The sequence below is a fragment of the Mastigoproctus giganteus genome, chromosome 10 (genome assembly GCF_048544385.1).
Source record: "Mastigoproctus giganteus isolate SK-2022 chromosome 10, ASM4854438v1, whole genome shotgun sequence".
In the NCBI taxonomy this organism is placed as follows: Eukaryota; Metazoa; Arthropoda; class Arachnida; order Uropygi; family Thelyphonidae; genus Mastigoproctus; species Mastigoproctus giganteus.
In genome coordinates, this window is record NC_143584.1 from 94,335,658 (window position 1) to 94,357,359 (window position 21,702).

Consider the following 21,702-nt stretch of genomic DNA (forward strand, 5'->3'; position numbering starts at 1 on the left):
CTCCTGCGCAGATTACACGCCTGAGGGGGTATAAATTGAACAAGGATGGTTGCGGAAATTTTCCTACAGCCAGCGAGTAGTTGATTTTTGGAACAAACTTTCATTTAGTGTGGTGGAAGTGGGCAGGTTGAATAGCTCAAGGAAGAACTGGACAAATTATTGGACGGGATGGACAGGTTATCTGGCAGTTTTTTTTTTTTTTTGCTGATGCTTTATAAGCTTGCTTTCTTGCATCATATGCCACTACTACTAATAATAATAATCAGCACTTTTTTTGGCAAGGTCTTTCATTTCTGGAATTCTTCGAGATGGTATAGTGGTATACGAAGCTGTGGTATAGAACCTATCACAAGATCTCTTCAAACAAGAGGTCTTGTGATAGGCTAGATTCTTGGGGAGGAATCCCCGCACAAGTAGTGTTCGTCCCTAGCTTATTCGAATGCACCATAACTAGCATCGCATAACATCTGCTTTTAAAAGTGATGTTCACCTTCGTGGTTATCGTTAGTTGAATACTGCATCGCGTGCAATTTCGTGATACTCGCTTCATCTTTTATAACAAAAGTTTTATAGCCTTCAGTACTTCTCCTTTCTGAAATGAGTCTGTTCTCCTGTGCTGATCGTAAACCTAGATGAGTAAATAGACGCGCGCTGTAAACAGGTTTTATATCTGTCTTTCCCCCTTTCGTCTGTAGCTTAATTTCTCGGCAAATATTTCCGCTGAGACATCTCTGGAGTCTTTTTTTTCTTGTTTTTGTTCAGGAAATGAAAAGCAGAGGAGCTGCTGAAGTGTTTGTGCACCGATATTAATTAATATTTCGGATGTAATAAGGTTACTATTTAGAGTTCGTTGAACCTAGAAGCCGCCAAGAGAGATTGGAAATAGAGATACGAACTGATGGAGTTTCCATAGACTCTTGTAGTCATTCTTTCCCGGATGACCTCTGCTCTTCAGATCAGTCTTCGGTATCAAAATAAAATAAGTGTTAATCGATTTGTGCTGGCTATTTTCGTAGTGGGGAAGTCAGATTAATTGCCACCGAATGTAAACTTGTCTTGCATCCCCCTGGTTTCTTTAGTGATTCTGAAGGGAGCAACTCGAAAGAATTGACCACCGGATAGTTTTTGAATAGAATGACTATGACTTGTCGTTCATTGCTTTGGCATATTGTCAATCAAATGGAATACCACGTGTTTTCCATTGGTTGCGTTATTGATAGCGACAGTTGAACTCTGTAACCTGATCAGAGTGATTAGACAATGTTATCCCGCAAAAATAAACGTATTGTTTTGACTACGAAATAACGTGACTTAACATATTACTTAGATAAATTATAAGTCTCGGTAAGGTTAGTCATCTAACCCAGTGACCACTTTGGCTACCTTGATTTATTTAAGAAAATAATCGCACAAGGCATAAGACTACAATTGGCAATTCACTATAAAACTGGCAGTGATACTGCGCAATATTTCGTTCGTGGTGAACTACAAATTAGTACAATGGATGGCATCGATTTAATTGTATCTCATATTTTGACTACCTTCACAACGAGTTACCATGATATTGCACTACCCCGAATAAGTAACGCTTCACTAATAGAGAAGACTATTGTTACTTATTCTCTGCGGATACCACCACCCAGACGGCACCGTTTCATGTCGTATTAGCCTATCATCGGTGGGCGGGTAGTTTGTACCCTTGTGTTGCAATCATGCCAACCCAGTTATGAAGTATAATTCCACAATATTAGAGATACCTGATGGTGTATATTGCCAATCGTAGTCGTATGCCTTGTGCGGTTATTTTCTTAGTTTATCACTATGTGCACCATCAGGCATCTGTAATATTGTGGGGTTATACTTCATAACTGGGTTGGGATGATTGCAACGCCAAGGTACCTACCCACCCACTGAGGATAGGCCAATAAGCCCTGAAATGGTGCCGTCTGGGTGGTGGTGGTGGTAACTCATTGTGAATGCATCACATTATGAGATACAATTAATCGACGCCATCCATTATACTACTGTACTTTGTAGTTCACTAAGAACGAAATATTGTGAAGTATCGCTGCCAGTTCTATAGTTAGTTTAATTAAATGAATTCAGATCAGATAGCAGTCATAATTGTATGGGAAGCGAACACATGAGTGTGTGCTGCCAACTCTATCTATCAATATTATCCCTGGATAACTATTGAATTATACAGCATATGCACGTTGTTAGATTTACATGAGCCAAGAAAATGTACTCGGAAATCTGCCTTTGAATTCGACAGTTACTTACTTCCTGTTATCCTGAAGAAAGATCAATAAGATTAAAACAGATTTTTGGAGAGGCATATATTTATATCAATTGAATTACATTTCAGTCCTCTCGCACTTCCCTTCTAGTAATGCGGAAAGTAATTTTTTCATATTTAGGAATGAAAAGCAATCAGAAGAGCGTTTTAAGAAAATTTCGACATTCCTCAGAAATAAATTAGTTAATAAAGAAAATTTACATTTTCTTTATTAACTAATTTTTGAAGGCAGTTCTTTGGTAGCATTTCAAAATCAGAATAGCATTTAGGTTTGGTGTGGAAACATTGAAACTCCTGACCCTGCTACTGTGATGAGCATATACTAGTAATACATTGTAACCAATAATACGAATGCTTACTAGTAATAACGATTATTTATAGTGTCAATATGTGACAACCTCCTTTTTGGTCCCTTAATCCAGCGCTCTACCGAAACGCAGCCCACTATTTAACATCAGTAGATTACATGTGTGGCCTAAAAAACTCCAAAGAACTCATGGGAGGGGGGGGGGGGTATGAACTGAAGCTTTCGCCTGAGATTGCTAACTACAGTCCCGACTGGAGAGGCCCTTTAGAAATTTTTCCAGTCTGTGAAGGGACTCAAAGTTAGACTTCTCCAAACGAGTGACACGTGGCAAATTTACTGCTCCATCTATATAGTGAATTTTCATGATTTCCTTATATTCTAACAGCATTTGGAGTTGCTTTACTTAACTAAGACATGGCTTAGTGAACATAAAGATAATTTCCCTTGTGCTGCACAAGCTGGCTGTAACGTTATTCTTAGCACTCGAGACAACAGGAGGAGGAGGAGGAGTCGGGTTCTGAAAATTCTCAGAGGCGGTGTTCAATAATTACGCTTTGCTACTCTCTGGTAGGCTTGAAGAGCTCATTGCTACCTGGCACTTAAGTGCAACTCAATATAGCAGTCATTTATATACCTCCTAGTCTCGGAGGCGTATTGACGAAGTCTTTAACTGGCTCATTTGCGAGACTGCAATACATTATATAATCGTTGTTTAAATTCGATCAAGGCAAGCATCTGCCTTCACCTATTGTAAGGATATCAACCTCACCACGACAGCTTTATCACCTTCAAACAAGATTGCTTAGCGCCTTTCGAATTCTGGGAATCCATCTTATCTCTAACTTAGCGACAAGACAAAACGATTATTGTGACCTTGTTACAATAATCACAAATTACAATGTCTCCCGACATGAGTCATTGTAATTTGTGATCTGTCTTGAAAAATGCCTAGACGTAGCCACTGCTTTTCCTTGGACAGTTTTTGAAAATTGTCAGCAGACTGAGAAAATTGTATTCTCAAAATCATGGGGAATACAGCTTTCTCAATCTGCTAACACTTTGCAGAGCCCTAATTGGGATGGGACAAGTTGAAAACTTGTCATGAGCCAACGAAAATCAGGTGGGGTGCAGAAACGTGAGATAGTAAACGGTGGAAAATTTTTATTTTGTTTTGGTGCAGATATCTGGTTACGGCTCTGAGGCGCTGGCTTTTTTCTTTTTATTGTCCTTTAAAGAAGATTACGATCTCTTAGTGCTCACGCTAGTGAACTCCAGTTCTCATCGAGAGCTTCAAGTGTCAACAATAGCTCCTAACAAATAGAAAAAGTACTGGACTGATATCAGATCGAATCTCATACCCAAGAGCATGGGCCTGCTTCAATCGTCTTAAGTTCCATGCTATAAGACATCGTCTGGAAACAACGCTTGGAAAGAGATCACAAACCTGTCCACTGAAATGTGATCTCCCATCACACATTTTTCCCAGCATGTATAGGCTTTATAAGTATCAAAAAATCTGATTTATTTTCTGGTGATGACTTCAAGAGAGAGATACTTTCACTAATCAGATTGCCAGATGTGAATTGCATGTTGCGTGCCACCAGCACTACGGGGGTCGATGCAGCTCCACAGTCCTCATCAATTGTCTCAGCCCATTTATTTTTGGATCACCATCTCAGTATTTTCAGTGCCGTCCTTTCAGAAGAATTTTTTTTCTTTCTGCTTGAAGTACTTGTGCTACACTATCAAACCACACTCGAAAATTTAATCTCATAGAGGCTAAAGCACTACTGCCAAACTCCCAGTCATGTTTATTAAAGGGTGACCAGATAAATGCGAACATGAAAAAAGCCCACACGAAAATTCCGCACAGAAAAACCCCACTGTCATAAATGCTGACAAGAAAAATACCCACACGGAAAATTGCTCACAGAAAAATCTCACATTATTTTTAGTTTACAAAAAACAAATTATTTCATATTTCAAAACGCAACAAAATGTTGAATTTATATATTTTATTTCTACTTCTATACGATGTATTTTAATATAACTTTTGATATAAAACTTTTGATTTTAACATAAAATAGAATATTTGGATGTAAATATTGTAAGGGAAATTACAGAAAATAAAATTCTCTGGTTTTATTGTAACTAAAGCCTTTTATTTTATTTATAAAAATAAATTATTTTTTCTCTGTCTTACAAAGTGAACAGTCAACACACTTTGGTGGGTTTTTTTATCAACAAACAACTAATTCAGACATATTTCAGTGATTTATTTGTCAAGGATTTGAATAGAATTTGTATTACTGTAAGTTAGTCAATCTCTGCAAGTATTTCAGTTTGTCTTCTACCTGTTCATATTCCTGCACAAAAGTGGCAACTAAGTCCTGCAGTGGGCCATGGGGGAACCCGTCTAGCAGACACTTTACTCATATACAACTGTTGATGGATGCTGTTCTCCACAGACTCTACACTAATTTGGAGTTCTGTTGCTAGTTCTTTGACGCTAAAACGGTGATCTTCCAAGATTAATGATTCAATTTTTGCAACACCCTTTTCTATTATAGCAGTTTCTGGGCATTCTGAGATTTCTTCATCATGCATTGCGGTTTTTCCACATCTGAATTTTTTTAAACCAACGTGCAACAACAACACTGCAATCTGGGCAGTCTTCTCCATAAACAGCGACCATTTCCTCGTGATTGTTTTGGGTGTTTTCCCTTACAGAAAGAAGAACCGAATCGCTGATCTGTATTCCTCTCAATTGTGATGAAGCCAAATCGAAGCCAAAATTTCGGTGGTTGGTATAAGGGTATCAAACAAAAAGAAACTACTACTTTTTTGGAGAGAAATCTTCTTCTGGCGTTATAATCCAGGGTGGGTCTTAGCCTTCTCAACGATGTTCCACTAGTAAGCCCTCCCAGAAGTCAAACTTCTCCAATTTCTTATTCTCATGATCTTTAAGTCCTCTTCTACGTCATCCACCTATCTTTTCCGCGGTCTTCCTCTTGCCCTCCGGTAGGTTTCCATTTCATTATACTCTTAGTTGTTCTGCTGTCATCCATTCTCATAACAAGTCCCAACCAGACAAGTCTCTGGCTCTTCTTGTGGAATATAAATCTTTTTTGAAGTTATTCCCATCGTATACGCGTGTACTGATTATAATATACAATTCCCCTGAAGGAATTTTCCTTCAGTTCTGTAGAGAACTGAAGGAAATATTTGGTCTATTATCGATTGACGAAGCTCTCATGTAATCGCGAATGAGGATGAATTATAACCGGAATGCTATTTAAAAATAGTTTTCGTTTAGAATTCTAACACATTTGAATGAAAATTGATGGAATTAAAGTAAACGAGCTTTAAAAGTAATTTCTGTAAACTGTATTTTTATTTTTTTGAGACTCTGCTGCTAATTATTTTCTTGACAAGACATTCATTTTATTTCAAACAACGAGAATAATTACCGGGGCCGGACAACTTGGAGACGGCTATGAAAAATGATCGATTCTTAAATTAAATCTCCTGTCTCTTTAAAGAAGCGGCCTTTTTCAAGTATTCCGCACAGATCGATTCATATTAATAAAGAGAAAAATGGTTCCACCAGTGTTTTTAATTGGACGAAGTGTTTTATATTGCGTAATTAATATGGGCTGAAAATTAATCTTCTTGTTCCTTAAAGAGAGAAACTTGCCGAAGAACTTTACAAAGCTCGTCACAAATAATTAAATAAACGTTAAAAATTAATCGCATTGTAATATTTACAACTGCGAATGAGTTAACAGCCACGGCTTTGCAATTAAGTGTCAAAAGTGGAGACGAGATCTCCGAGGAGATTAAAAAATAAACGGAAATTTGATACTGTTCGTTTCTTTTTTGCATCGGACCTACTTTCACTTTTCAGTAAGGATATTTTTTATCTCACTTTGCGCATGTTCGTTTTTGGATTTTGTACCCCCTTTTTTTTCCTTTTCCGCAGGGCTTTACCACAAATGCTAGGTTCCTTTCCATCATCATTATAGAGGGATTAATTCTACGTTGGTGTAGTCAGTCGGAAAGCACGGAGCAACCGAACTGTGTTTCGTCTATCATTTATGCGGTCAGGTTTTTATTTACCTTTCTATTAAAATAATTGCATTCTTAACAGGACCGGAGTCAGGACTTGGGTGAAGTTTGTAAGGCATAACGTGGATGTACTATTTGTGAAATGAAAGACACTTTACACCATATTTATGACAAAAAATTATTTATATACTGAAGTCTAAATGTTGGAGAATCCAAAAGCCACCACATTCAAATATCGAAACTAATTAATTCAAGATGATCTCTCCTTGACCCAATTAACGATTTACCACACCACCTCCTTTCTGAGTAGTTTCAAATTCAGGAAAAAGGATGGTTGGCTGGAAGATCTAATTGTCAGATCTTTGCCAGTGGGTGAGTGCCAAAGGCGTGATGATAATTAAACAAAGTGGAATGATAAACGTCGCTTGCGAGCATTTGCATATACTTTTAAATTTTTGAATGCGCTGGTTGGCTTTTAAATTTAAATTCTCCAGCATTTTGCATTCAATGAACTAATTACATTTTTTTATCAAAAATGTCTTAAGTCGAATGGAGAAAACGCCAAGGAATTGTGGAAGCGTCACAGTGTTCAAAGCTCGTTTACTCATTCAAACGGTGTTCCCCAATTCTACACACGTTAAAAACTTTTGTGTAGGCTCTTTGGCACTGTGCCGGTAGTTGACATTGTGATTTGGATGGTTGTTACTTGGTCCATATGCCACAACTCTTTGATCTCCTAGATCGGTGTAGTTCTTGATCTTTTCCTCGTTGGTTTTCTGAAGGTTTCCAACGGTGGGCACTGTTATATCGATCAGATAGGTAGCCCTTTCCTTCTCGTCGACAAGATTGTCGGAATCTTTTCTTTTACTTATCGAGTTCTCGTCAGTTTCTTATGGTGTACGTTCTTCTATTTGAGACATTGCTTACATAAAACAATTTGCATACATTACTAAACAGGCAAAAAAGAATGATTTAGTTACATAATCAAAGTATCCCAGGCACACATGGAATCATTAAGAGCAATGTCGCCTATGGCGTTTGATTTTGTGACATGAGCGTATTGTGTACTCTTACCGCTTCTTTTACAGCTTATGCGCAGTGTACTAAATTGACACAATGTAAACTTTTAACAGAATGAGCAGAAATAGCTGAATTAAGAAGGCAACAGTGGTTTTTAATGAAGATTTTACTATAATACACCAACTATACAGCTGCGAAGGATGTGTAAGAAAAGGGGTAGACTTACAGGGCAAAAATCTGAAGCACGATTTTTAGGGCAAGAAAAAAAAAGTATTTTACCATGGAACATACTAACAGAAATACTCAGACCGAACCATGTATTTGAACTGTGTTCTGAGTGTTAGGTCCCGGAACACAGTCCAAGGTGAAGTCTGAGTATTTGTTATGAATTCCGACTACTTTTTCTGATTAGATAGTTCAGATCAGCGATCCAGCAAAACTTTGTTTCACCCCCGTTTCATTTTTGTATTGGCTTTAGATTCCTCTTCACCTACGCAATTTCAGAAACTCAGTGGTGTACATTCAAATTAGCAAAGAAAACAAGGCCAAAGTGGAAATATTATAATAATAATATGGCCGTTCTGCTCGAGATTCGATTAGTTAAATCTTGCAAATGTAAATATACGCCATACCTCTTTATGTAGCTTTCTAATACAGAGCGGTTGAATCATCTTCCTGCAATATTAGTATCCTTTGAGTTCGTGTCTTATTCGTTACACAGTCTGGTATTTTCGTTTAAATACTTTTTTGGCTCAGAGAAAAGCAGCTGTTCAGTTGACAGGCGGAAAATCAGATCCTAAACAAGGCAAGCATCCTAATCGCATGCCATGTGGAAGAAGAGGAAAATTATTAAACTCCTGAAATGTGAATAGGCAAATAAAGGTAGTTGAAAACATAATCAAGATGTGACCTTGATTATATTAAAATTTAATCGATATGCAGCGGCCAGTAAATAGAACGATTACGGAAATCGGATAACAAAACTGGAGAATGTCAGTAATTGGGATGAAAAATGGTAGAAAAGTAACTTTGAAGGGGAATCAATCGATGAACCCAGCTTTCGCATACGCACATAGGAACACACTGGTTGAGAGAAATCCCTTTATTGCACGATGAAAGACCTTCGTATTATGCTAGTGTTTTAGCTGTGGTGTGGCAGTTTGTTAATGGAGAAAAAAATACAAAAAGTCTAATCAGTTGATTAGAAAAAAAAAAGTTTGTTATTTGCTTTCTAATTCTGATTGAACCTCAACTCTGACGCTAGTATTGGATTAAACGTCCTCTTTTCCTTAAAGTAAATAAAGGACAAACATTAAATGCATTCAGAGCATTTCAAGAATATTGTCACTACTCTTATTCTTTTATTTAATGAAACGCATAAAAAGGTGCGGCTGCGTGAAAAGTGCAAGACTGTTAATCATATGCGAAGTTAGTAACTTTTAACTGTTTAAAAAGTAGTTTTTCTGACCTTTATGATGCTGTGGGACAGCCAGATATGATCAGACGCATTCGCCTTTAGAGAAATAACAAGATTATCGTTTTTGGGCATGTGTAACTCTACATTCACGATGATCAGTCAGCTTCTGCTGTTGTATATTTAGCAAGTTCGTTTGTTATATAGTTTTTCGTGAGTTTTACTCAAGGGCTGTTCTCGTTTTCTTAACGGAAACGGTCCCTGAGTAACTTAGTCGCCGCCGGCACTACCACAAAATCCTTTTGACTTCGTATAATGTACGAGGACAAATACAAAATTCCCGTCTTCACTAATTCTGTAAAATACAGAGTTGAAAAGATCTTATGTCAACTGTGTGGTATTGAGAGGTCAGTATTTTCTTCTCCCAAGTGGAATCCCCCAACAGAATAGTGTCCCCCTCTGAGAATTAGTGTTCCTCACGTATTCTCTGATTAAGCGGTGTAATATCCCTGACCCTTGGAAATTGCAGCTGACGGTGGTGCTCATTTTCGTTTCAGTCCCTTCTAAAATTACATCGACTCCTCCTGACCTAAGTTCCTTGTCCCTAATATAAACGGTTTTATTCAATACTGCTAGAGGGTATTGAAAAGTGAATAATAGAGTACCCGGTGAAAGTTTCATGACTATGATCGAGCATAGAATTAGCAGAAAATTCTCCGGAAGATTTCCAGAGTCCATTAACAGGATTCTAACATTTGACCTTCTTGTTAAGGCGGCCTCCTCTTTCAAGAAAATAACTGCGAAATTTCAACCAACAGTAATTACTTCGAGGCGAAGTGCATTTCGGGACGTTTACCAGAAATGAAGAAATTGCTGTTGTTATACTGACTGGAAGTGTATAAGGAGTTGACGAGCGAGACTAAGTGAAAGGCGATTAGATGGATGGAAAGCCTTTGCCCACTCTCCGCAGCTCTCTGACGAAATGGACCAATGTCGTCCACAGATGTTATTTTTCTTAGAAAAGAAGATTCCAGAAGCTTGGTTGACAAAAGAAACAAAATAGATCTCATTGATTTATCACTGCAGGCTGTGTAGTTTCCATTAGAACTAAGTGCGGAGATGCAGTCCGGCAATGCAGTAGATTTCACACACACCATTATCAGATATTTGAATTTCTTTTTGAGATTTTCCAGAAGCGAGCGGCAACTTTACTTCATCTGCGTATCTCGTGCGCACAAAACGAATAACTCTTTATAGAACAGAACCAATCTGCATGCACTAGCATAGATAAAGGCCCGAAATTCGATGGAAATGAACATTCGCATGAAGATGCTTTCAGAAAGATTGCCTCATTAGCATGAATCCTGTATGAGCACGAGGAGGAGATATCCTGTTTCCTTTTCGGCCAGGTATGTTAGAAGGACGGCTGGCGAGAAAAAAGCGATCAATAAAAAAACAGGTAGATGGATTAAAAAAAACAAACAAATTCTTAAAAGTGTCCTAGACGTTAATTAAGAATGATGACAGTAATTGCGACATGTGGAGGTAGGTGTTGAAATTTTAATTTTTTTTATTTTTTCTATCTTCTGAAGTTTTCTGTTTACGTAAAAGAAAATTACGAATCTGTCAGAATGGAACTTGGGAAATAATTGCAACGTAGTGGAAAGCTACGTAATCACTGTGCACAGAAGAGTCTATGACATCTTATCTTTTTATTTTAGAAACAGAAAGTGTTGAGTTTAATCAGGGTGACAGTGGATTCATGTCGTCTGATCCAAACGAACTTCATGGTAGAGTGATAGATGTTCGTTCCACTTATATGTCATGTGATGGTAGCGTCCCACATTCTGTTTTGCGAAACTGCGGCTTGCACAACCTGATGATTGTGTCCCAAGAGAAAATCACGTTCGCTTTGATCTCACCAGTAAAGGTAACGCTTCTTAACAGAGCGCACATAACAGTGAAAAGATTTCAAGAATGCCCACCCGTTGCCCATGATTTTGAAACTAGGATAACATGTGAAAAATTCATCCCTCCTTTTAAAATAGACGAATAAAACTCCCTCTTTGACTGTATACACCCTAATGAAAATCATTTCACATATATAGATGTGCAACAGTAATCTGATAATTGGGATGAAAAATATTACGTTTAAATATCCCTAACGATGTTTGCCCGCTTTGATTTCAGCGATATTTCTTTTCACATTACAATCTTCGTTGTAAAATAATGAAATTTTTCTGTGTATCCGACAGAATAAGAGTAAGACAATAAGAATTTTCGACAAAACTTCTTATAACCCAAAAAAATGTTTATTTTAACAAATATTACGTATTTTTATGGGGAAATTCTTTTTAACTTTATTCATGAAATATTTCCAAAATATTTGGATGTAAATTCTCTATTTACACCCAAATAGAACATTGATAAAAGTGAAATACAAATAAAACATTGAATATATAAAACCACCATATAATGAATGCACATTAAGAACACTGTATGCAATGCATTAAAAAAAATTAATTAAATAAAAAGCGCCGAGCAACTATCGAAGCAAATTAATGTTCCACTCCATTGATATTAACATTTGCAGCGCTCTTCATTATCTGTAAATGGGCAAAAGCTGCGGGAAAACTTAGTTTTGGTGCCATATCAACACCGTCTCCTAAGTTTCATACTGCATCTCTCATTTCTCAACCTGCCTGCTGCAATTTATAAGTTCTTATCTGATATTTCTTAAGTATTAGTATTCGTGTTTAACTGTTATGGAAGAAGAGCTACTGCAAAGCCAATCGTTATTGATGGTAATGCTAGAAAGAGGATGCAGTAGTATAATTGAGTGCATAAACTGGACACTTGATGATTGGAAAAACTTTTAGACGAATCATTATATTCACACTTTTTCCAACATCAGGGAGAGTTTACGTTTGACGAATGCAAAAAGAAGCAAATCATCCTGACTATCTTGTGCCAACCGTCAAACATGGAAGAAGATCAACAGTGGTTTGTACAGCAATATCTCGGTATTTTTTAGGTCCCGTCATCACCATGAAGTGGCGAATTATTGCCATTAATTAACTTGATATTGTGAACGATAAAGTTCATCCCATGGTGTAAACATTGTTTCCCAAAAACGATGCCATGTTTCAAAATGACAGTGCTCCAATATGCACAACCAGATGTGTTCAATTTTTGTTTGAGAAGCATCTTCCATGTCCTGCGTAATCACCAGACTTAAAACGTTTATTGCACCACGGTGGACATATTTGGAGAGGAGAGTGAGAAGCAGATTTCCTCCACCTTCATCATTCAATGAGCATAAAACGAACCTTGGCCCATGATGAATGGGCCAAGGTTCCTCTCAAGACAGTTCAAGATTTATTTGAATCCGTTCCTCGTAGAATGCAAGCTATTTTAAAAGCAAAGGGTGGCCCCATAATACCATATTAATGTGTACCTGTAATTTTTATCACAGATTGTTTTCATTATTTTGTCCACCCTCTCTATTTATCTCTTCACTACGTCTAATTTTTAAACTATTAGTGCACTGTTTATTAATTACTGAACATGTTTCGCTGGTATTTTTAAACTCATTTGTAGTCTTGTTGTATTTAACACGTTTCTAGATCAGGGTTTCCCACAATTATTATAATTGAAGTAATGGAATTCGTATTGCCTCGTGCCTGTTGATTTTTCATCCTCCAACAAAAAGGATATGGAGTGATAGATTGAAACTTGCCAGTAGGAGTAGTATCTTTCGTAAGAACTATCTTTTAACCTTTAAAGGGGAAGGGTCATCAAGTGATATAATATGGGTAACTCATCTTGAATAATAAGACCATGTGTTATTTTCTCGACAGTTTTTGAGCAAATTCATATTGAGTTTAGGAGAGATATAATCTAATCTTTGTAATTTTAAACATCCAGTCCCATTAATATTTATATTCGGCATTTTTACTTTTATGTTCAAATTTAAGTTCATTGATATTAATAATTTTACATAATGTATTTGAATAACCAAACGGAATGAACACTTTTAATGATTACTATATCCGATTTCAAGGATAGGATTTTCCCTTGAATGGTAGGTTGTTGTAGCATGGCACGATGTTAATACTTGGGCAGCACTTGCCCAAGTGTTAATGAATACTCAAAGTAATCAAAAGGTTGCGCGTTCGTCCTACTCATAGTGGGTTGTAATTTTTCCTTTTGAGCCGGCTGTGATCCAGTAGCTAGTTTAGAGGCTACAAGGTGCGGTTTCGAGCCTTATTCGACTCCACAAAAAAAAATATGCACAGCCGACTGTAATAATTCAATATGTGTATGCAGTCACCGTTAATTTGTAAACACTTCTGGCCTCGACCGTTTAGAAAATAAACGGAAAATTTTATTTCTGTTTTATTAAGCAGCAAGGCCTGGAAATTATAAAACTCGCAGTACTTCGTCATCTACGTCTTCTTGAGAGTACAAGAAGGTTTCCTCGTTATTTCTGATCAGCCCGCCAGTGGTATTTTGCGGAAATGCATGAGGCTGGCTGGTTTAAAATCGAACTCTCTTTGATTTAATATCGTATTTTATCAAAATTATATTTGTGGTATTTTATGTGTTTTTTTAATGAAACATATACGTATTTTAGCTGTCATTTTTTGCTATCAGCACACACTGCTTGAAGCTTTATTATTATTTTTGCCAATTTCATAATATCAGTAGCCGATAAGAGAAGGTGGGAATGTAGTCAATAATGACTTCCCGAAATGAAGAAATAACACCGAATACCCATTGAAAGAGAAAATTACTTCAGAGGAGGAAACGTATCTGTTATAGCTTCAAGCTGTTTGTTTAACGGTATTATGTTGGCACACAATAGAAAATAAATAAACAAAAAGAACTCTTCATCTCGATACCGAACACAAACATCAAACCAAATCCGTCTAACAGTAATATTCGTATCTTTAGTTTGTTTTTGTAGATAGTGTGACGTCTGCGCTTCGCGTGCTTCGTACGATTCTATTTGTAGAGCCCCAACGTACAAATAGAACCCTTGGGCACAAGAGAAACACCGCTGTCACACTTCGAATGTCGCTGCTTCATACTGTTGATGGTGAATTCTTTTGAGCATAACAAGAATTTTCGTTCGTTAGTGGTAGGTGGCTGAATGATGCCTTTTCCAGGACACCTGCCTCCTTGCCTTTCCCTTCCAGGTTGTTCAGTCATCACTGGTGTGTTCTTCCTTAACAAATCGTCAAAGGTTGTCTGTATAAAAGTCATCAGGTTTTGTAATGGATTTGTTCGTATCCGCTCCCATTGTGATATGCTTATTGTTGAGCAGCCAACAGGGGGAGTCGCTGTACGCCAAAGTCTTATTGGTTGGGTTAACATCTTCATCCAGAAGAAAATATAACGAATAGGATAAGGGCAGTCTGTTTTAACACACGCAATATACTACACACAATACGAAAATATTCAGTCCTTGTGGAATCTCTTCGAAATTCAAAAATAAGTTCTGCCTCAAGATCCACTCGAGGAGTTGAGCATTTGAATGGAAGGAGAGCAGATCGGCAAGAATACTCCATTCTCAGACGAACCAACATCACAATAACTCAGCTCGTAGTCGCTCCGGCCATTTTACATTTTAGGATCTCTTAATTTTTGCCAGAACAGTTTGTGACATTCTCTTTGACAGTACGTTCGTAGTCTCTTCTTCTTGGGCGTTCTCGCTGCGGACTACACGCGATCACCTTGCGAAAAGCCTTGCGAAAGTTCTCTGACAAAAAGGCGTAGAGGATCGGATTGACGCACGAATTCATGTACGCAAGTATATGGGAGGTTATCTGGACGATTATACGAGGGGGGTTGAGTTCGTAAGCGTTGACGCTCTTCAGCACCAACACGATTTGTATCGGACACCAACACGCGGCGAAGATCACCACCACTACAACCACCATACGGGTCACCCTCTTCTTAGAACGCAAACTTTCGGCACTCATTTGGCCGCCGGGAGTGGATCCGAACCAGAGCCGTTTCAGCATCAACATATAGAGGCAGAATATGATGCCGAGTGGGATGACGTATGAGGACAGGAAGAAGCAGATCTGGAAAGCGGCGTAGTTGTATCCGTCGTTTACTAGAAACACGCATACCGAATACTCCGTGTACGCGAAGGTGTAGGTAACTGCCCCGTGAGACTTCAAGGCTGGGATGCACGACAGAAAAATAACGAACCACATGAAAAAAATGGCCAGGTAGGCGTTCCTCTCGGTGCGAACCGACATAGAGGCAATTGGATGAACTACGGCCAGGAAGCGATCGAGCGACATGAGCACGAGAGTGTAGATGCTGGCGTAAGCGCACACTATGACCAGATATTGGACAACTCGACACCAGGCGTCGCCAAATGGCCAGTAGGGTAAAGCGTAGTCCCAAGCTGTGAACGGGACGCAGAAGATAATGAAAAGGAGGTCAGCCATGGCGAGGTTGATGATCAGAAGGTTGGTAGTTGAGCGCATCTGCGGGTTGCAAGACACTACTATCACCACCAGGGCATTCCCAAACAACCCCACAATGACAATGACGCCGAAAAGAATTGGCACCACAATGCTGAGGATTCTTTGCATGGCAAATGCATCACTGTAATCGTGCCTTCCGTAGTCGTACTCCTCTGTGTCATTGCACAGCAGAGAATTGTTGTAGATGGTTTGGTTGCACAATCGGTAGAGAGTTTCGTTCAGCACCCTCACTGCAATTGGACCAGCGATGGGATCTTCAGTCGGCTCCTGAACTTCGGTCTCGATATCGATGTATTCTTCGTCGTCCATGATGCTCAGAGATTTGTAAGGTTCCTGGTCATCCTTAGCAACCAGCTGGCATTATCTTCCTTTTCCTGAAAAAAGGAAAGAAAAAATCTGTAAGGCTTTAACATTGTTTACAAAAAAAATCTTCGCGTGTATTCACTATAGATATCATTATTAAGAAATTTAACGATTATCAGGTGATTCAATGTTATTTATAGTACACTGCTCGACAAAATTAACAGAAACGTATAACTCGTGCAGCTTGCGATGATGTGGTACACCAGCATGCCAACTTTTGGTATGCTACTGTACCACAGAACGATGAAATGAGGAGACAGCGAGAAACTTTGGACAGCTATAAGGGACAGTCACATTACAGAAGTTAATACAAAATACTCGAAAGTATGGTCACATGACATCAGAACAGTGTATGATCCCTTCCAGCGGCTAAACAGGCCTGACACTTGTGAACCATTCTCGATATAAGGGTGTCTATAAGATTCTGTGGCAACCGTTTTTCCACCAGCACAGAGCTTAGCTAGTGACCAAGGAGTTGGCTTTGGCGTGCAATGCGACTCCAGTGGCGTGCCACACATTTTCGATCGGATTTAAGTCTGTGATCGTGCTGGCCACATTAGTCGTTGGATATCTTCAGTTTCAAGATACTCCACCACTTGAGCTTTATGCGCAGTGATGTTGTCTTGTATGAAAATAATCTGGGCCAAGCGCACCCCTAAAAAGTCGCACATATGGTTTGAGATGCCTTCTTGATACCTCTGCGCAGTTACGGTACCCCTATCAAAAACATGAAGAGGGGCGCTTCGAAACTGGTGCCAAGGACATGGCACCAGTTTCGACGAGCTCTGCGGTGATTAGGGGTTAAAGGGATACAAACTACTGGCTTCTTTGCGTACAGTCTATTTGAGGAGTTCAGGCTTCTTCACACAGTTCCGATGGAAATGTTTTCACCTGTAGCAACCTCAGGAGACAGTTGATGAGAGGACATCGTAGAGTTCCGTCTTGCTGTTAGAGCCAGATAGTGGTCTGTTCTGGTTCGTTGCCCTCGGGCGACCTTGGCCAGCTCTTCTTTTAATGGTTCCTTTGTCCTGAAACTGCTTCCATAGTGCCGAAACGACACTGCGTGACACATTAAGCCAACATGCCACTTGCGACTGCCCAGCTACAAGTCTTCCAAACCGCCATCTCAAAGCATCATCTAAATGATGATTACTTACTATCCTGAGTTCTGGAGATGTCGCTGTCCCAGTTAGCAAACCAAAAAAACGGGAATGAAGTGATGTGGTCGCAACTCGTGTTTTTATGGGCATGAATAATTTGCATAATGAGCAGCTGTGTAGATGGTAGATCGATTTCTGTTAGATCGGAATTTGCAAGCCGGGATGCCTATTACTGTATATCGAATATTCGCATTCGGCGACACTTTTCACAATAAAATATTCATGAATACATTTTGTTTTGTTAATTTTTTCGAGCAATGTAGTTATGGCTGTAGTCATTATTTAAAAAAATGCAATGTATCTTTATTCTTGTTATGTGAAAGCCTGTTTATATTTTTAGATTTTCTTAAAAATAAAACATACACATTGCATTTCCCTACGAAATTATTAGACCGTCCAAAGTTCTGGTAATTGTGCATCTCTGTTGTAGGCAAAGTAAATAACCCGTGATGCGATTGTCATGTGGTACGACAGGCTATAATTAAAGCTGCATTATTTCTGTGGAGAGATTGAAGGTGCACCATGGAAACGTACGCAACATCAGTGACTTTGAGAAGTATGATCGTAGGTGCTCTTGCCGTGTGAGCCATCTTTCATGCGGTAGAATAGCAGATTTTAAACCTGTCGTGACGCAGGATATTGTCTAGAGTCTTCAATAAATCGTTACTGTGGGACAAAACCAGAAAGAAGAAGAAGACCAAATTCGACCTGAAGAAGATACGCGAACACCTCGGCAAGCAGGGGTTCACGGCAATTGGTCTGATCAGTTGTATAGCATTCCGTAAGCTTCTAGTGTGTGAGGGAAACAGACGAATCTAGTTGCGGTGGAAACCTGAAAACGAATGTGGGTGAAACATAATCATGATTCCACTGTTTAGTACTGATGGACGAATGAGGATGTGCAGGAAGTCATACGAATCCGAAAAGCATCCTATCCTCTGCGCAGGCCGCTGACGGTTGTGAGAACTATTTTGGTGGTCTGCTACGTGACGTGACCATTGTGGAAAGTGCTTCTGAATGTTCTTGTGGAGCAGGTTTGTCCCATAATGCTGACAGATTCCGACTAGGCCAAGATTATCCTGCCACAGCACAGAGGCCAAATATGCAGTCAGGGTATGCAGCATCTGCAACACAGTTTTCGGACACGAGGTCCAAGAGAATCTGTGGGATCATCTGGAATAGTGCGTACGGGATAGACCTCAGCAACCAACGAATCTGGAGGATGTAAAAGCCATTGTCGAACAGGAATGCAATACTTCACGAAGAATACCATTTTATTGCCACTAAAGGAAGATCTGCGTGAAAACGCTAGCTGATCTGATTTAGCCTAACAGCGGTTCTTGTCAGCCTCTGTTGTAGAGATTTTATGTTCATTTATCATTCTCTCATTTGTATTATCTTTTCGTTTAACTTAATTTATTTAACTTAGCTTGTAACAAACAATTTATTGACATAAATTTGAATCATATCCCTATGTTTTGAGAATCCGTTATTGAAAATAATTTTTAAGAATAACTCCTGGCTATTATGCGGTTTATAGCTACCCGTGTACCATTTGTATAGCATTATTGCGATTATTCCTTCTCTCTGTGAATCTTATAATCTTTTGTTTTAAAACTATTACGTATAATGTGCCACTATACGTAATAGTTTTAAAATTGTTCAACTAAACAATTTTCCCTTCTAAACGGTTTAAAATAAAGGGTCTTTTAAAATTAATGTCAAACAAAATTTTGCAAATGGCTTACAACCGTTTGTGTGTCAAAATCACTAATTTGTTTGAAGAGTTATAAGTGCTTATAAAGAACACAACTCAAATGAAACCTCACAGATGAAATTTGATGCATATGAAAACCCGCACTTTTCATGACTGGAATTTCTCTTCGTTTCAAATGTCTTTCCACAATATAGCATCTCAGTTGTGTGGTTAAGGCTACAACTTACTCAATAAGCACATGGCGTTACTGCAGGATCACTTCGCATGCGCAAGATGTGTGCTGCTAAGCTTCCAGTCTACACTCCAGACCAAACTGTGTTTCGGCAAATACGACCGGAGATATTTGTAGTTAAATGCCTTCGATGATTTTAAAAAAATCCTCGTATATGTCAAAAAAAGTGACATTTCTTTTTGTATCATGAACGTTGCTTTGAACAGGAATGAATGGTTTCCTGTTAGAAAGTAATAGGGATGGATGATTTAATTCCAGCACCCACGCATTTCGGATACTTGACTGAGTAGCGCACTGTATTCTTAAAACGTGAGCTCACAGTTCCTGTTTGACTGAGTTTTAAAATTAAACCATCTTTTTCGGTGTCAGAAGCCGTACCAAATACAAATGAAATGCTTAATTCCCGCATCGTACTTCAAATTTCATAGTCAAAAAAGATTCGCATCCCAAACTTAACCGTTCGAATGATATATTTTAAAATTAATTTGAAGTAGCGCCATATTTGTTACGTTAGACTTTTTAGCCACTCAAACGGCGTATGCATCGTCAATTTAATCTTAGCTAGACTTATTTTTGTCGAAATACAGAGGTATTCAATACTCCTAGACATTCCCCACGAAACAAAATTGCTGTGTTAGACACTGTCTCGCTAGACGATTCCATCAATAAAAAAAGTTGAGCGCGTAGGCATATTTAAAGTATAATAAAGCTTAGAAAAGCTTTTTGCCCAGGTTATTATAAACTCTTTCAAATAGAGAATTTTCATTCATTTTATATACTGGTGTACGCAAAATCAAAGCCTTTACGAGTAGTGCTGTTAAAGTGTCATTTGCGAAAAATGTCTGCGTCTTCTGTTTGAAATATTTTTCATTATCTTGACAGACTGCTTTAAGCTTTATTGTATTTTTAGATACAATAATGCTTCAAAAAATATTTTCTATAGATAATAAAATAACACGGTGAGGAAATGCAGTGTGGTTGAATATCTTAACTGTTTTAAAATTCATTATAAGTCAAATTATTTTTTTAAAAACAATTTGACTTAACTATTTACGAAAAGTTAGGAAATTCGTTTTATTTTAAAGTGAATTGACCAACTTTTCATCTTGATTCAGAAAAGTTATTCCTAAGTCATAGCAGTCCATTTGTGTGTAACTGAGTTTTCTTCTGTGTTGGTAGTAAAAGAAGATTGGATGGAAAAATACCTGGTGCAACACAGACTCCAGTTGATGCTTAAATCAGCAGGAATTGAAGCTGGCGATAATGAAACACCTTGATGAAAGCCAAAGTTACTGCAATATGAGACAATCAGTGGCAAATGGGACAGCAAATGACGCTGACATTATGCAAATACAGACACAGATGATGTGGAGTTTGCTTCTCGAGATGTAAGTGAAAGTGGCTCACTTTGGCCTTAGTATTAGATGCTTCAAAAATTTCCAATAACGTCTGAAAAAGGGAAGACAATTTGATTGCAGGGTGTTTGAGGACATGGTCGAATGGCTCTGTGAGATGCTGGGAAAAATCTTTCTAAGCTTCGGCTTCCTCCGGGACCTCACCGACTCCCTCGGTGCACTTACTCGCGGATCTCCAAAAATTACTTTCATTTTCTTTCCATTTTGACTGTTGAATGAGAGTGACTGGACTTGTTAGAACCAGGGGACGAGTGGAAGTTGTGCAATTTTACTCTACTCTACTTGCTTTAGCAGTACCTATACTGAAATTGTTGTCATACCTGAAACGATAAACTAGGCAGATGCAATCGGAGGAATGAACAGGATGTGACAAAAGCGATTTCAGATTAAATAAAGTAGAATGTCATAAAGAAAGAATTCAAAGTGCAACTGGAACAAAAAACCCGAAATACCCGAAGAATAAATAGGAGCGAACCTTCGACAGCGTTGCGTAACTAGTTTCATGGGGTGATATTGTTTAAATTTGTTGAGAATATTAATAAATTTATCGATTCTGGTATAGTCGTACCGTGACGATAATAACCTCAAGGTCACTAGCAGATGCAGTCTATTTTAGAAGTGATGATGATTTGGGGCACTTCGACATTTACATTAATTTTAAAAGAAAGTAAACATATAAATTCATAAAAAAATAATGTATAGAATCGATTCTGATCTCCTTTCGAGCTATAATCTATTATATAAATATAATATCTGTATTCATTCTCTTTTTTCCCTATTTCAGTAATTGCTCCACTTCTTAAATAGACTATGCATGGGCGGTGAATTTGGGTTCGTTCTCGTGGCAGTCTATATACACTCAGTGATCACTGATTTACAACCGCCTCCCAGGCAGCATGGCCCTGTATGCCTGATTTACAGTCAGGCATACAGGGCCATGCTGCCTGCAAAGTTTTCTAGTGCGGTTGCGTGTCCATACGACTCGCTTCCCGTTCAAAAACATCCCACAGATGTTCAATTGGATTAAGGTCGAGCGAATTTGAGATCAATGAAGATGAGTGATATCTTCACTGTGTTCCTCGAACCACTTGGGCCGAGTGCGGGCCCGATGACACAGCGCATTGTCTTCTTGGAAAATCCCGTTTCTGTCCGGGAAAAATGCAACATGGTCTCCTAACAGCTGCCGGTATATCTCACCAGT

General features: G+C 38.5%; 1 pseudogene across 1 annotated transcript in view; it reads right to left on the reverse strand.

The window, feature by feature from the left end:
- Positions 1–14,002: 14,002 nt before the first annotated feature.
- LOC150079164 (allatostatin-A receptor pseudogene) overlaps positions 14,003–21,702 on the reverse strand; it is a 74,511-nt pseudogene continuing 66,811 nt past the window's right edge. The window contains exon 2 of the transcript XR_016547579.1: positions 14,003–15,988. The product of XR_016547579.1 is annotated as an allatostatin-A receptor pseudogene (transcript). The remainder of the gene's footprint in view (positions 15,989–21,702) is intronic.